At 43.7% G+C, this 15037-nt stretch overlaps 1 protein-coding gene across 47 annotated transcripts in view; it reads right to left on the bottom strand.

Annotated features, from left to right (window-relative positions):
- Positions 1–15037, bottom strand: part of CELF4 (CUGBP Elav-like family member 4) — an 860865-nt gene that overhangs the window by 823165 nt on the left and 22663 nt on the right. The gene's annotated exons all lie outside the window — the stretch shown is intronic.

Here is a 15037-nt window from a genome sequence, read left to right as displayed (position 1 = left end):
TTGCTTTGGAGATACTTTCACACTGTGGGCATAGATCCCCGAGGTGACTGAGGGATCTAATTCCAGTTGATTTTAATCCTGAGTATTGTTAAAACCCCTGCCCTCCCCAGTGACAGTATTCATGTAACTGTGCCTTAAAGATGGGAAGCAAGGTTAATTCTAATCTAATAATCAGCCACAAGCATGGTCTGATCATCCAACACCACAGTTGCTGAGAACACCACAGTTCCGACACTGAATTGCTTCCACTTTCTCCTTTGACAAATCACTTGGTTTTTACCTTAGTTTCCCCAGGAAGAAAATGGACTGAATACTTGCCTGTAATGATTGCCAGGAGAAGGCCAACCCCTATTAGACCACAGGACCTGGGACCAGTTGTTTCTTAGCATGACACAAATACAGCAGTATCTGAAGTTAGTGTACCATTGTGGGATGATTGTGCATTAGCATTGACTTTCAATGCCAGCCGATGGTTTTCACAAGGTTGTCGTGAAAATTAACAGGCCTGAGCCTGCTGTTCACTTCACTAAACCAGCGTCTGCCCAGGTTTACACCATCAGGAGAGAAGAATCATGCCCCTGTTTTGTAAGTGCCCATAAAGACCCTGGACCTGAGTTTGATTGCACGCCTGACTCTGATTACACTGGTGTCATACCAATGACTTTGCAGCAGATGCTCCTGATTTATATTGGAGAACCTGAGGATAGAGTCAGGCTTGAAGATGCTCCTAGATATTAACAGTAGTAATTAATTTCTAGGCAGAAAGCTAGCTTGGCATGTGTCAGTTACTGATGGATGAGTAGCAAAAAGGGTAGAGGCACCATTCAGTGTGAATTATTGCTTAGCTGAAGTTTTCTCCACTAATCTTTAGGTTTGAGATTGCAAACCCTTACTCACGTGACTAGTTCTTACTCATACAAGTCTTCCAACTGAAGGTAGGGGCATGACTCACATGAATGACTGCTTGCGGGAGGAAAGTTTCAAGCCATGGGCTCTAGAAATGGAGCAAGGAATCTCAAAGTACTTAGCTTTCTCTTGAGGTTTTCAACTCTGCCCTTGCTGGACAAAACCTGAGGAAAGTTTTTTCTTTCAGTGGAACTCCTTCTTAGTGTACCCCAAAATGCAGGAGGCATAACACAGAGAGCTCAGGCTAGGAATAAGTTAACCAGACCCACCAACCCATTTTGATTTGTGAATTGGAAGAGAGCATGAGAACATGAGAATGGCCATCCTGGGTCAGCACAAAGGTCCATCTAGCCCAGTATCCTGTCTTCTGGCAACGGCCAATGCCAGGGGCCCCAGAGGGCATGAACAGAACAGGTCAGCATAAAGTGACCCATCCCCAGCTTCTGGCAAACAGAGGTGAGAGACACTATCCCTGCCCAGCTTAGCTAATAACCACTGATAGACCAACCCTCCATCAATTTATCTAGTTGCTTCCTCAGCTCATTTACTTTTAAATGATTCCCAGTTTTCATAGATGGATTATTCCAAATACTGGAGGCAAAACAAACAAACACAAAAAGGCTGAGACTACCCATAAAACTTTGGCTGACTTAGCTTCATTGAGAGCTGTGAAGAATCTCACCCCCGAGTGATGTAGTTAGGTCAATCTTTCTCAGTCTGTAGACATGGCTAGATGGAGAGACTAGCTCTTCCACTGACATAGCTACCACCTTTTAAGGAGGTGGATTTCTCACAGTGATAGAAAAACCACCTTTGCTCTTGTCATGCAGTGATACCCAAAGCCAAAGATGATAATAGGAATACAGGAATAAATCTCTAGTCCAGCACTCCCTGGTCCAACAACATCCGTGGTCCTGCAACATTTCAGTGAGAGAGATGTCCATTTATCATGGTGTGGCCAAGTTTCCCATGGTCCCATGAAGGAAGGCTGTTTGCAGGCACCAGTTCTTGCTCTCAATGTTCTCTGCTGTTATTTAGCTCTAATTTACTAAATGTCTTCTACGAGCCCAGTAAGCAGTGGAAGTGTTGGTAATGCTGCTAGACAATATTGACATCCCTTGATTTAGCAAATTATCTGGTTTGGCGTTGGTCAGGTCCTGGGGGTGCCGGACTACAGAGCTTCAACCTGCACCACTGATGCTCCAGCCATGCTGGGTATGGTTCCCAGTGTCAGCTGCTGAAATGAAATCCCCATCTATGGTCCATTACCAACATCCAGCATGTGGAAACATTTGCATTAGCGTTAGCAGAACCGTGAGCCTTTACTTATTCACATAGTTAAAATTGTTATCTGTATATAAACACCATAGATGATATATCTAGTTGTCAGCGGTGACCTGATGATAATAGCGGTACAATTTAGTTACAATATACAATATCATTAATCATCTAGATGTACTATAAACAGACCAGACCATTTCCCTAAGTCTCACCAGGGGCGGGAGCCAGGGTGAGGCGAGATCTCCTGCTTGCCATCATCACATAATCCAAAGGTCCTGCAAAGAGAGGCGGGCTGGAGGGAGGGAGGGGAGAGCTATTGAAATCACCTTCAAGCTAGGGTGCAGCCTGCCTCTATTTATTAGCATTACGGTACATATGCTAATAGCAGACTGTACACTATTTCTGAGCATTAACATCTGCTCAAAGCAACAGACTTTCACTTACAGAAACTGATTTAAACTCAGTGAAGCAGATAAACACAGAAATCTAAGCAGGTGGCTGCAACCGAGGAGGAATTCTCAATTCCTGCTTTCAGCCCATGAACTGCACTAACACCATAATTAATATTCAGATAACTATATTCCAACATGTAGAATAAACAAGAGCATTTAAAGGATGCAAATGTATTCCGTGGAGGGCTGGTGAAGAAGCAATGTGGGGGGTGGATTGGGGATGGAGAATGGTTTGAATATCAATCCAAAGTAGCCTGCAATTTTGCTGGGGGCCTTTGATAGGGATAAATAAGAAGATAGTAATAATATTACAGCAACACCAGACACAGGGTGCAAAACCAACTCCTTTTGTGTCATTAAAATGAGTATAGTGTTGTTAAAGAAGAAACATTTTCAGTTATTCATTATTGTCCTTAGCCCAATCCCAGTGATCACAAAAAAATTCCCATTGACATCAGTGGGTTTATGATCAAGCCCTCAGTGTGCTACTCCTGCAATCTTTCCAAATGGAACACCTTGTATTATCTTCGGTAGGAACCCTGATGTATGGAATGACTGTAGGACTGACTCTAGTGTGTGTATAGCCAGAGTAGATCTCAAAGTGCTTTACAAAAGCTCATTATTGCCATTTTACAGATGGAAAAACTGAGGCACAGAGCAGTGGTGTGACTGGCCCAGGATCACCTGCCAAACTAGGAGCAGAGATAGGAATAAACCTCATGACTGCTGTCCAGAGACCCAGCTGGAAAGTGGAACATAAAGGCCATGTTTACACTGGAGGGTTTTGTCAACAAAACTGACATTTGTCAACAAAACCCAGGGTGCATTCAGACTCCCAAGGCATTCTGTAAACAGTAAATTGAGAAAATGCAACACTTTTGTATAAAGTCTTATCTTTCTCCCCAGAGGTGTAACTCCTCTGTCGACAGTGAACTGTCAACAGAAAGTCGTTCTGGATGTTCCAGGGAGCCCTCTGTTGACAGACAGGGCTTCCAGGACACCGGTCAGCCCTGTCTGCTGTGCATCTGGTTGGCTGTTTTGTTGAGAGAGCAGTTGGGCAGCCCAGACTCTCTCTGTTGACAGAGCAGATCGCTCTTGAGACCTGCATGGCAGTTTGGTTGCAATCTGTTAACGGAAATTTTGTCGGAAGATATCATCCAACAAAAATGTCTGTCAACAAATTGCTGTGATCTAGACATAGACAAAGTGAAAAAAGAGTGGAAAAACAAATGTGAGAACATAAAGTGGTAAAAGGTAAAAATAAGAAACCGAAAGAGAACTAGGAATATTCACCAATTCAAGATCCAATTTCATTGGCTTCCTGCTGCCTGCCACAAATTGTGGGATCTACCCATTCATTTCCCCCGGGGGATTTTTTTTTTAAATCTGCCCCTGAGCAAGACCAACGTTTATTGACCTTCTGGGGTGGCGGAATCTCCTTCCCTAGAGGTCTTTAAGTCCCAGCTTGACAAAGCCCTGGCTGGGATGATTTAGTTGAGGTTGGTCCTGCTTTCAGCAGGGGGTTAGATTTGATGACCTCTTCGTGTGATTCTATGGTCATGCTGCCTGGTCTGTCTTCCTTGAGAGGCTTTCAAGAGAGAGGTGGGGTCAGAAAGGCTGAGATAGGAGCTGATTATTCCTGATAGGCCGTTAGCATGATCAAAATAGATAACTGGCTGTTGCTGTATCAGTAAGATTGGTGGTTATTGTTAACCTCTGGCAGCGCCGTCCCATGCTACTCTTAGGCCGAAGAGGCTATTCACACATTAGTGCATTCCCCGCAGTGAGAAATGAATAGGAACTTTTCTAAACACTCAAAGAAAAGGGAGGCGTGGGCACAGTTTCATTCTGACCACTGACAGCAAATCTCAGGTGAATCTGTCACTGTCCACTTGCTGCACCACCCCAAGTTTTCCATGTCGTAAAACCAATCAGGCCAGTCTCATTTGAACTTGGGTCTTCGCTCAGCTGAATGACTGGATGGACTTTGAAATTAACTGGGTCTGAGTTGCCAGGCTCTGAGGAAACATCTGTTCTGCTTGTATGGCAAACATTTCACACAGCTTCAGTGTTAAAGATCTCTTAAGGAGTTGCATGGGTTATATTTCTCTTTACCTGTCAGGGAGATATGGTATTATTAACCACTCCAAGTCCTAAAAATCATCAATTGGGTTACCGACATCCTGAGGCTGTCATCAAATTCATGACTTTTTTCTTTTAAAAAGCCCCTACATTTGGGGTTCTTTTTATTTGCTGTTTGTTTTCAGACCTTTGGGGGTAATGCTCTCAAGCTATTCTCCACAACTCTGAAGGCTGAGAATCATACTCACAAGACTCCAAGAGCTGGGGCTTGAAGATAAACAACAAATATCATGAGAGAGGCAGTGCATTTGTGAGAGGCCGGCTTCAGAATACCTCCATACTCTGAGTGCATAGCTGACTACATAGTCATCTCCCTGTGTTGCAATTTTGCTTCCAGCTTTTGGGACCCAGGTAAGAGTTTCAGGTGATTTGGTTTCTTTTAAGTTTGCTCCGGTTCTTAGAAGTATGTGCATGTGTGAGAATTTCAGCTTTTATTAAACAAGGGGATGTAGCTGATGAAGTGGGTTTTACCCATGAAAGCTTCTGCCCAAATAAATCTGTTAATCTTTAGGAGCCACAGAACTCTTCCTTGTTTTTGCAGCTACTCGTCTGAGATTAAAAAAAACCAAGTAATTTCTTAGCTGTCAGATTGTCTGACAGAAGCCAGAAAACATGAACCCAGAAGGCACATAAAAGACCACAAAGTTTTTTTTTTCCTTTTTTCACTTATGATTTTGTGTCAGTCTGATTCTTGCTTGGGGAAAAGGGCCTGATAACACTGCTTTACTAAACTTTTGAACAGCAATTTCCCATAACCCACCTATACCATCCATGTGCAAAACTAGCAACTCTATGGCCTTTTGAATAATAGTACTAGCTCCCTCTGCTGTATGTTTTTAACATAGCAATGTGCGACTATGAAGACCTAAAACGGGAGTTCCAGAACATTACCAAAAATAATGTGAGTCCCTTGACATTTGCTGTTAATATTCCACCTTGTCCTATTTTCACTGCCCAGACACAAACACGCTCATGCTCCTGGGAGCAACTCTGGTTAGTGCATCCCACAGACATTCCCTGTGCCAAGCTGTAGGGCTGGATACATATCAGGTTCTCCATTCCATGAAAAAGGGTGAGATTGCAATGGCAATTCCTTTTCCAAATCAGGACAAACTGTCAAAAATCTCAAAATTTTTCACAAACTGAAACACAAAAAAATTTGCTTGGCTCAGATCAAGAGAACCTTCTGCTGAAATCCTTTGGAAACTTTTTGTTTCCATTTTGACCATTTTCTCTCTCCTTTTTTAATCTTTATATTCTAAATGAACCAAATATTCAAAAAAAAAGGTGGTTTTGTCTTCAAAATTGGTTCAAAAATGTGACAAGTGAACATTTGCATAACTTGAAAACTTTCTTTTCCAAACCCTTTTTGGTGGGAAATATGTCCAAACTGACCTTGTTTCATGAACAGTTTCAACTTCAAAGAACTGAATTTTTTGGGGAAAAATGCATCAATAAAGAATTCCCAATGAAGTCTGCTAAAAAGTAATATAATCTGTATAATATTAGAGTACAAATTCTGCCCTGATTTACACCCATACAACCCCTGCGGTAGATCTACACATTGGCCTTATCCCAGAATAGCTATTCTGAAGCATCTTATTTTGAAATAAGGTTGTTACATGCAAAAATGAATTTTGAAATAGCACTCAGCTATTTTGAAATACAGTGTCTATACCCACAGAGCCTGTTTAGAAATCGATCCATTGGACAAATTATGACATTTGGAAAGAGGCTCTATTTCCTGTTTTAACGGCACCTATTTCAAAATAGCTGTTTCGAAATAGGCACTGTTCCTCGTAGACCGAGGTTTACCAATTTTGAAATAAACCACCTGCTCTTTCGAAATAACTATGCTATGTAGACCTACCCCAGTTGAATTAATTGAGGTTCCACAAGAGTAAGGACATGATCATATACCAAATGACGTCAGTAACAAACCTCCCATTAACTTTAATTGTTCAGAATCCATGCCTAACCCAGGGCAGATCATGTGACCATATTAGGACTTTAGAATTATTTGCTTTCGTGCATGCCTGTGTTTCATGGGTATTTTAAAACACAGTGAGAGGCATGCATGACTTTTTGAAAATGTATTCACAGGCATTAGTTATTTAGGAATACTAACAGCACACGAGGTTTTTCAAACACAATTATTGAGCTGTTTTTCCTTGTGCTTAATTGTATGCACATGAGTGGTTTCATTGTTGCTCAGTAGAAGTGAGAAGAATCAGTCTGAAAAAGAGTTTAATACGCAGTCACAAGGGAGCGGGGGTGGGGGGGATGCTTTTAACAGATCCCGACCAAAATGTGTTGCGGCAATTTTCAGGAAAAACATTGTTTTCAAAAGCTTTCAAGACAGGCCTAAATTAGTCCTAAATGGCAAATTAGATTGATAGTTTTTCTGGGAAAGAACTGATTGTAAAGCATAAAACCTGACTAAGCACCATGTGTGTATAAATAATTTTTCTTTAAAACAGCATCAGAACTACAGGTCGTGGGGGCATTGTAAAATCCTCTGCAATGTGATGTGTATGTTGTCAACTGCTTTTTTTTCCTTGAATTCTCTGGTACATTTGCACAAGCGCCCCATTTCTTGGCCATGAGAGCACAATTATCAGTGGATAGTATTTTATCCATTCCCAAGGAGGAGAAAACAACCAGTATCACAAGATAGGCCTCCATCCTGCCAACTGTTACACTTGTGCTCGTGCGTAAATCCAATATGCAAGCAGAACCTTCGAGTTTACCGAAAGCACTACTGTGGATAAAGTTAAACACATGGGCTGTGTCTACATGAGCCCCCTGCTTTTGGAAGGGGCATGTTAATGAGGGAGTTAGAAAGATGCTAATGAGATGCTGACACAAATATTCAGCACCTCATTAGCATAATGATGACCGCAGAAATTCGAAAGTGCTGCTTTCGAATCGCACAGCCCATGTAGGCCAGGGACCTTTCGAATCGACCCCCAGGATTTTGAAAGCTCCTTTTTCCCATCTGTTTTGGGAAGAAGGGGCTTTCGAAGACTGCGGTTGTTTCAAAAGGCCCCTGGCTACATGGGCGGTGCATGATTCGAAAGTAGCATGTTTGAATCACTGCAGCCTCCATTATGTTAATGAGACATTGCATATTCTTGACATTACCTCATTAGCATCTTTCAACTCCCCTCATAAACATGCCCCTTCCGAAAGGAGGGGGCTCATGTAGACACAGTCACGTAGAGGAGCATAAGAGCAACTGTGCTGAGTCACACCCAGGGTCCATCTTGCCCAGTATCCTGTCTTCTGTCAACGGGCAATGCCAGATGTTCCAGAGGCATGAACATGAACAGAACAGGTAATCGTCAAGGCTATGTCTACACTATCCAAAACCTTCGAAATGGCCATACAAATGGCCATTTCAAAGTTTACTAATGAAGCGCTGAAATACATATTCAGCACCTCATTAGCATGCGGGCGGCCGCAGCAGTTCGAAATTGACACGGCTCGCTGCCGCGCGGCTCATCCACACAGGGCTCCTTTTCGAAAGGACCCCGGCTACTTCGAAATCCCCTTATTCCCATCTGCTCATAGGAATAAGGGGACTTCGAAGTAGCTGGGGTCCTATCGAAAAGGAGCCCCGTCTGGACGAGCTACATCAATTTCAAAGTGCCGCGGCTGCCTGCATGCTAATGAGGCACTGAATATGTATTTCAGCGCTTCATTAGCAAACTTTGAAATGGCCATTTGCATAGCCATTTCGAAGTTTTTGGATAGTGTAGACACGGCCCAAGTGACCCACCCCCTATTGCTCATTTCCAGCCTTTGACAAACAGAGGCTAGGGATACCATTTCTATCCATCCTGGCTAATAGCCCTTGATGGTCCCATCCTCCATGAATTTATCTAGCTCTCTTTTGAATCCTGTTAAAGTCCCAGCCTTCACAACACCCTCTGGCAAGGAGTTCCACCAGTTGACTGTGTGTTGCATGAAGAAAGACTTCCTTCCATTTATTTGAGTGGGTGCTTGTTACTTTGGGACCACAGATGTAAAAGGACAGTGAAACTGTTTGAACTACTTTGACACTGAGTCCTAGTAAGGCCTTGCTAAAGTCAACCTCTTACATTCATTTAAGTGCCTGGTCTGTGAAATAGGGTTGACACGACTTTCCTAACTCACATCAACTTTCGGAAATTGAGGCTGTGCCCATACTACCACCAAGCTGGCAAAAAATTATATCAGTCAGGAGTGTTACTAACCATTCTCCACCCTGAGGGGTGTCAATTGCAGTGACATAAAGGCTTGACTATCCAGTGCTATCTTGGCTGGTGTTTTTATGACATTTGTAGGGGCGGGTTTTTTCCTGTTGAGGGGAGATCTTTCTCCCATCATAATGGAGCATCTTCACCACGCTGACTGCAGCAGCACAGTGGTGCTGAGACAGATTTGCCACTGCAGTGGCGTGAGCGTCCAGGTTTACAAAGCACTTGGAAATCCATGCTTGAATGATGCTGTAGATACGTCAAGTAGAATCGACATATGTATAGCAAATAGACTAGCAACAGGACATGAAGAGATTAATGCGCTCTCCCAAGTATTCTTCCTTTATGTTTCTTTCCTTCTTGTAATGTTCACTGCTTATTAGCGTGCCAATCCCTAAGGGCGGATTACTGAACAAATAGCTGTTAGACAGAAATAATGACAAGGAAGGAAGCCATTAAGAACACCCTAACATATACGGGGAAATATTCAGAACCTATGAAATCAATTGCAGGTGTAACAAAGAAGGAGGAGAAGTCCAGACAACTCAGCTTTCCCATCTGTCAAAAAGAGTTGAAAATCAGTACCTGCCAACGTAATAAAATCATAGAAATGTGAGTCGGGAAGGATCCACAAAAAGTCACCCGGTGCCACCCTACCCCCACTGCCCCAGAAGGCTCACCACATCCTTGCAGGATCAGTCCCCACAAGAAACATTGATAAAAGCAGGGGGCAAGCAAGGTGCATTTGCTGGTCGCCATTCTGCAAGTGACAGCCACCATCTTGGTCGCTGCGTGGTGCTGATTCAGATAGCTCCTGAGCTGATCAGCCAGTCTCTATAGCTGGAGTCTCTAGGGATATATTTAGACAGTAATGAGACACCAATGGCTGGGCTGGTTAGCTGACTTGCTCTTGCAGGACTGGGCTGTGGGGCTATAACACGACACTGTAGGCATCTGGGTTAGGGCTGGAGCCACATCTTTGAGACCCTCCACCTTTGTCAGGTCCCAGGTTTCAGCCTCAGCCGAATTAGCTGCAGTGTAGTGTTATAGCCTGGGAGTCCCAGCCCTGCAGGCCAAGTCAGCTGATGTGGTCAAGCCATGGGGACTTCATTGTCAGGGCTGATGAGAGACTTCACTGCCCCCCCCCCCGAAGGAGTGTGGCCTCAGGTGGAACTAAGGGTGGGTTGGGGGCTAGTCTGCCCCAATCACTGCAGCTGCTGACATAGCTGTGATGGCAGCCAGAAGCCCTGGGCCCCTTTAACTTCCTGTGCTCCATGTCAGCTTCTCACTTTCCTCCTCCCAGCTCTCCACAATTGGTGGTGCTGTTTATTAGATATCCACAGATGCTCGGTAAAACCAACGTATTGTCACCACAGAGTTCATTGCACAATCAGTGTCTATTTCAATCCACTCCCTGTTAAATCAGGATTTTTGGTGAACTAAACCTCTGTGAAGCTAATACAATTTTACTATTATGGTTTGCAAAGCAAAACACAATGGTCCTTTCCCAGAAATCACTCTCTGTACACGCTTTGCCTTTGATTGCTTCCAACCTGGATTTTTACCTCATTTCCATGCTGTGATTAACACTCGGCAACACAGTGAACAAAGGAAAATAGCTTGGAGTGGGCTGGTTTAAAAATCCCTGTACTCGGATAATGCCACAGCCAAGGGAAGATGTGCTGTGATTTGGGAACAGGCCTATCTACAGCAATGTGCCTGAGATCCTCCAGGGACCATAACCACTTACAAATTTCACGTAGTGCACGGAGGCAGAGCACAATTCTCTCACTCTGCTCCTGTGGGGATGGCTCCATTTCTGGTCCACGCCAGAGTGTGTCTCTTGGAGGCATATCCCAGCATTCCTGGATGCTGCTTTAACCAAGGATGCCTTTTGTGAGAACAAATCCCTTTCCCTACTATGCTGACATGCATGCCTGGGAGTTTGCTTAAGCATTTCTAGTTAGATTTTGCCTGATGGGGCGGGGTGGGGATGAGGGTAGCAGTTATATAACTCCTAGTTTCTCCCTGGATAAGGCTCCAGACAAGGAGTTACCGGATCTCTGTCAATGCATTGTCCTGTGACCTTGGGCAAGTCTCTTCATCTCTCAGTGGCTTTGTTTTCCATCCTGTGCTTGCTCTGGGCTGTCTATGTAAACTGTATGGTCTTTGGGGCAGGAATTCTTTTTGTATTATATGTATGTACAGCACCTGGCAAAATGAAGCCCAGATCACAGTTGTGACCTCAGGGAGATACCATAGTACCAACAATGAAAATAAACTATTATACTTTAACAGTACTGTAGCTACTCTGCCATTTCAAGGATCATGACAAAACACTATGATGCACAATTTTAGCACTTAAACACTACTATTATTGACCTAGTTATGTCAATATTTGTTCCTTAGTTACTCATTACAACAGCAATTCAGCCCCCACATCCTGTTCCTAGTGAAATCAGTGGCAAAAGTCCCATTGGTTTAACTGGTGCAAAATCCAGCACTTAATCTGTAATGCAACTGCCAATATGGCTTTGTATCTGTGCACAAATGAAATCTGTAAAATGTAAAAAGATCTCCATTACTTGCACTTTGCTCCAGTATCTGCAATGAGAGGGAAATCTCACTTTATTACAATTTGTTGCATATCAACAAGTCATTCCACACCTCAGAGGGGAAAAAAAACCAAAAACAACAAAAACAGTTAAGAAAGTTCAGCATCCAATAGTTTAGAAATCCCAGTTAAGATTGCCTAGAAATAAAAATAACGTGACATGGTGCGTTCTCCAACTAGAAAATTCACTCTGAAAAGTGCACATAGCTCAAGCAGCAGGACCCGCTGTATGCAAACATGATGGATTCTCCCCTTTAACATTGCCATTCATGATAAAGTAATATGCTGCATACGGTGATGCTACACTGTGTCCAAGGATGACATAGTAAACTTGTTTTTCATGTCTACCTGAGGTGCACTGCGACTGTAGTATGGGTAGGGTCAGACCGTGAGCAGTTTACTTGCACAGATGAGCAGTTACTCCCATGAGCAGCAGCTAATCAGTAGGAGTAAAATGTTCATAGTCTGGCCTTTAATTAACAAGAGCTGGTGATGAAGGGCCATCATCTCATTCAAAATCACATTTCTGCCTCCTACTGTTACAAGTATACCTAAATGTACTGGCTGGATCCTCCCTCATTCAGTGGAGCTGACCGAGGTCCCATCCGCTGGGGACCTGGCTTATTAGCACAATGAAACCAGAAGAAAAAAAAAACTCTAATGTTCTGAGAATTTTTATTTTGTATGTTTGTCAGCAGGGAATGCATTGTCTGTCCCACCGTCCCCCCTGTGGATTCACAGCCTGCTGGGGCAGTCGTTAATGCACACAAATCACATCCATGGGCAGACACACAAGCACACGTGTTTGCAGGATCGATTCCGTTTCAGTCATTTCCAAGTGTTACTTGTACAGCCCTGAATGGGCCAGTTGGCAGAAAGGCCCTGGTGCAAACCTTACCCTGTCTGCTCTCCCTGGTGAGGGCTGTGATGGATAGCACACTCACGCCCAGTCTGGGAGCTAAGTATTGAACTACACCACCTGTCTCCTGTTTTTCTTTTTTTCCCCCGTCCTTCTTATAAGTATTAATTATTAAAACTTTATAATTAATAATAAATTATAATTCAGAAGTTCCTAGCTTCTCATACTCTGTGCAGACTGCTAGTCCACACCTTTCATTCATAATTCCAAAGGTAGCACAAGTGCTGCAGGACCACTCATGGTGAGATTTTTGAAAGCACATTAATCCGCATTTCACAGCTGCTCTGTGGGCTGTCAGACAAAGAGGGCTGCTGTCTGCATTGATTGCATCCTCCATAGAGGTGGTGGTGCTGTATCGGCAGAACCGTTTGGTGCATTTACACTTGCATTCCTCTTTCGAAAGAGGTAAGCAAATGAGGTAAACTGAAAAAGCAAATGAGGTATAATTTTGCATATTTGACATCTCATTTGGATATTACAATTTATTTAATGGGAAGAAGGATTCTTTCGAAGATGGGGTTTACTTTCAAAAGAGCAGCCTCTACACTGGCTTTCTGCTTTCGAAAGAAGCTCTTTTGAAATTAGAATATGCAAATGAGGTGTCAAATATGCAAACTTACACCTCATTTGCATTTTTGATTTACCTCATTTGCATACTTCTTTCGAAAGAGGAATGCAAGCATAGACGCACCCTTTCTGTTGGTGCATTCTGTGTCTACACTCTGCCGACACAGCAAAGGGTGTGTAGTGCAGCCATGATCGCGTGAGATGCGGTTTCGCAAAAGGCCACGCTCATCAGATATTTCGATCCATGCAGGCAAATAATACTATCAGGGCTCCAAACAGAGAACACTGAGGATATGAAAATAAGCAGGGAATGGAAACACCCAGGATCCAGTGGACTTTCTCTGGCCTAGCAAAGCGAGAAAGCATTGCACAACCGAGGGAACGGCACTGCATGGCTTGGGGACAGCCTTCCTGGACAGCTCATTGCTTTGTTCCCCTGAAGAAGAACAGCTTCCAAACATGAGGATAATACTGCCGTGCACCCAGCACTCGGTAACCACAGACATAGGTCCAGCGCTACCGGGGGGAGGCAGCATCATGTGGTATCCCCCATCACATGACCTTCAGGGTGCCCTGGTTTTTGTAAGAAAGGCCAAAGTATCTGCAGAGTGGGAAGCAGTGGAAACAACAATGGCAAAATATTGACACAGTCACCAAATGTTATTTTCCTGAAATCTTACAAGATTTGCCAGGGATCTAACCAGCCTCTGGTGCCCTGGGGGGTTGTTTTGTTTTGTTTTGTTTTTTAATTAAATGGTGAATCCCGGCCCTGCAAATACCCTCCCGTTCCCCTAATAAAGAGCATCTAGATCCATCCCTGGAGGGGGACCACAGCACAGATATTAATACAAGCCAGAAGAGGTAACAATCACAGTATGCAGACTGACAGTAGCAGTTCCCACCCAACATGTTTATTGCATGTGAGCACAGACGGTTGCTTTGATGCTTTTGCAAAAAGGAGCTGCCTTTTGTGCAAGGGGGAAAATGATTCCTACCAAATAAGTCAGGTGACATTTTTCCCCTGACCTGTTCTCTCTGCTCGCTGCCCCCAAAAGTAATCACTGTGCAATAAATGTGTGAAATGCAGTGTCACGCCACCTCTTCTCCGTAGAGAGAGTTAATTCCCTCCTTCTGGGATAGTTCAGCTAAAGGAAGGAAGGGAAGGGGAAAACTGGGAACATGACTAAGAGAAAAGTGGCTGAATTTTTAGGAGGTCTGATCCAATTTTTGTAAGACATGTAGAGTCCTTGACAGCAACTCCTTACCTGAGGAGGTGTTTGGGGGAGTGAGCCCCAAGCAGCATCAATGCTTACAATAAGCAGCTTTGTATCTGAAACCAATAGAAGTCAAATCCTGCCTTCTGCTGCACACATGTTAAAGTCTATTTGACTTTGGATCAAGCCCAAGCAGCCTTGCTTAAAAAAGCTCACGTAACCTGTTTGTAATTTACAGCCATTGGTGCAGGGTCTTTTTTGTCCATAAGTGCGCAAAACTATCCAGTGAGTCATCAAGTGAGGAGTCCTCCCAGGAGAGACAGTGAAAATTCTCTATTCCTGGAGGCAGGCATAAGGTGTGTGTATCGTGTGCGGCAGAACCAAGAGGAATAAGCCACAATGTGGCAGCATTGTATCTGGTGTGCCGGAGACACACAGCAAGTCAAACTTGGCTGATCTTTGTCCTTCCTAGAGCAAATCCCAGCTGATTTATTAGGGCTGGGGTCAGTGCTCATATAGACAACCTGGAGAAAAGTTTATTCCTCAACCTCAGTTTTTCAGTGGTTTTCCCCAGCATCAGAAAACTGAAATAGAAAAGGAGTTTGCTGCTTTCAAAGGCCTTGTGCCCAAATAAGCCAGCAGTTTTCTACGGCCTCTTAACATTTCTGGATACTAGGTGTAAGGCTGGCAATGTGTGTCGG

The sequence above is a fragment of the Carettochelys insculpta genome, chromosome 5 (genome assembly GCF_033958435.1).
Source record: "Carettochelys insculpta isolate YL-2023 chromosome 5, ASM3395843v1, whole genome shotgun sequence".
NCBI classification, from domain to species: Eukaryota; Metazoa; Chordata; order Testudines; family Carettochelyidae; genus Carettochelys; species Carettochelys insculpta.
Note: the sequence above shows the minus strand (reverse complement) of the source record. Positions and strands in the feature narration are given on the sequence as shown.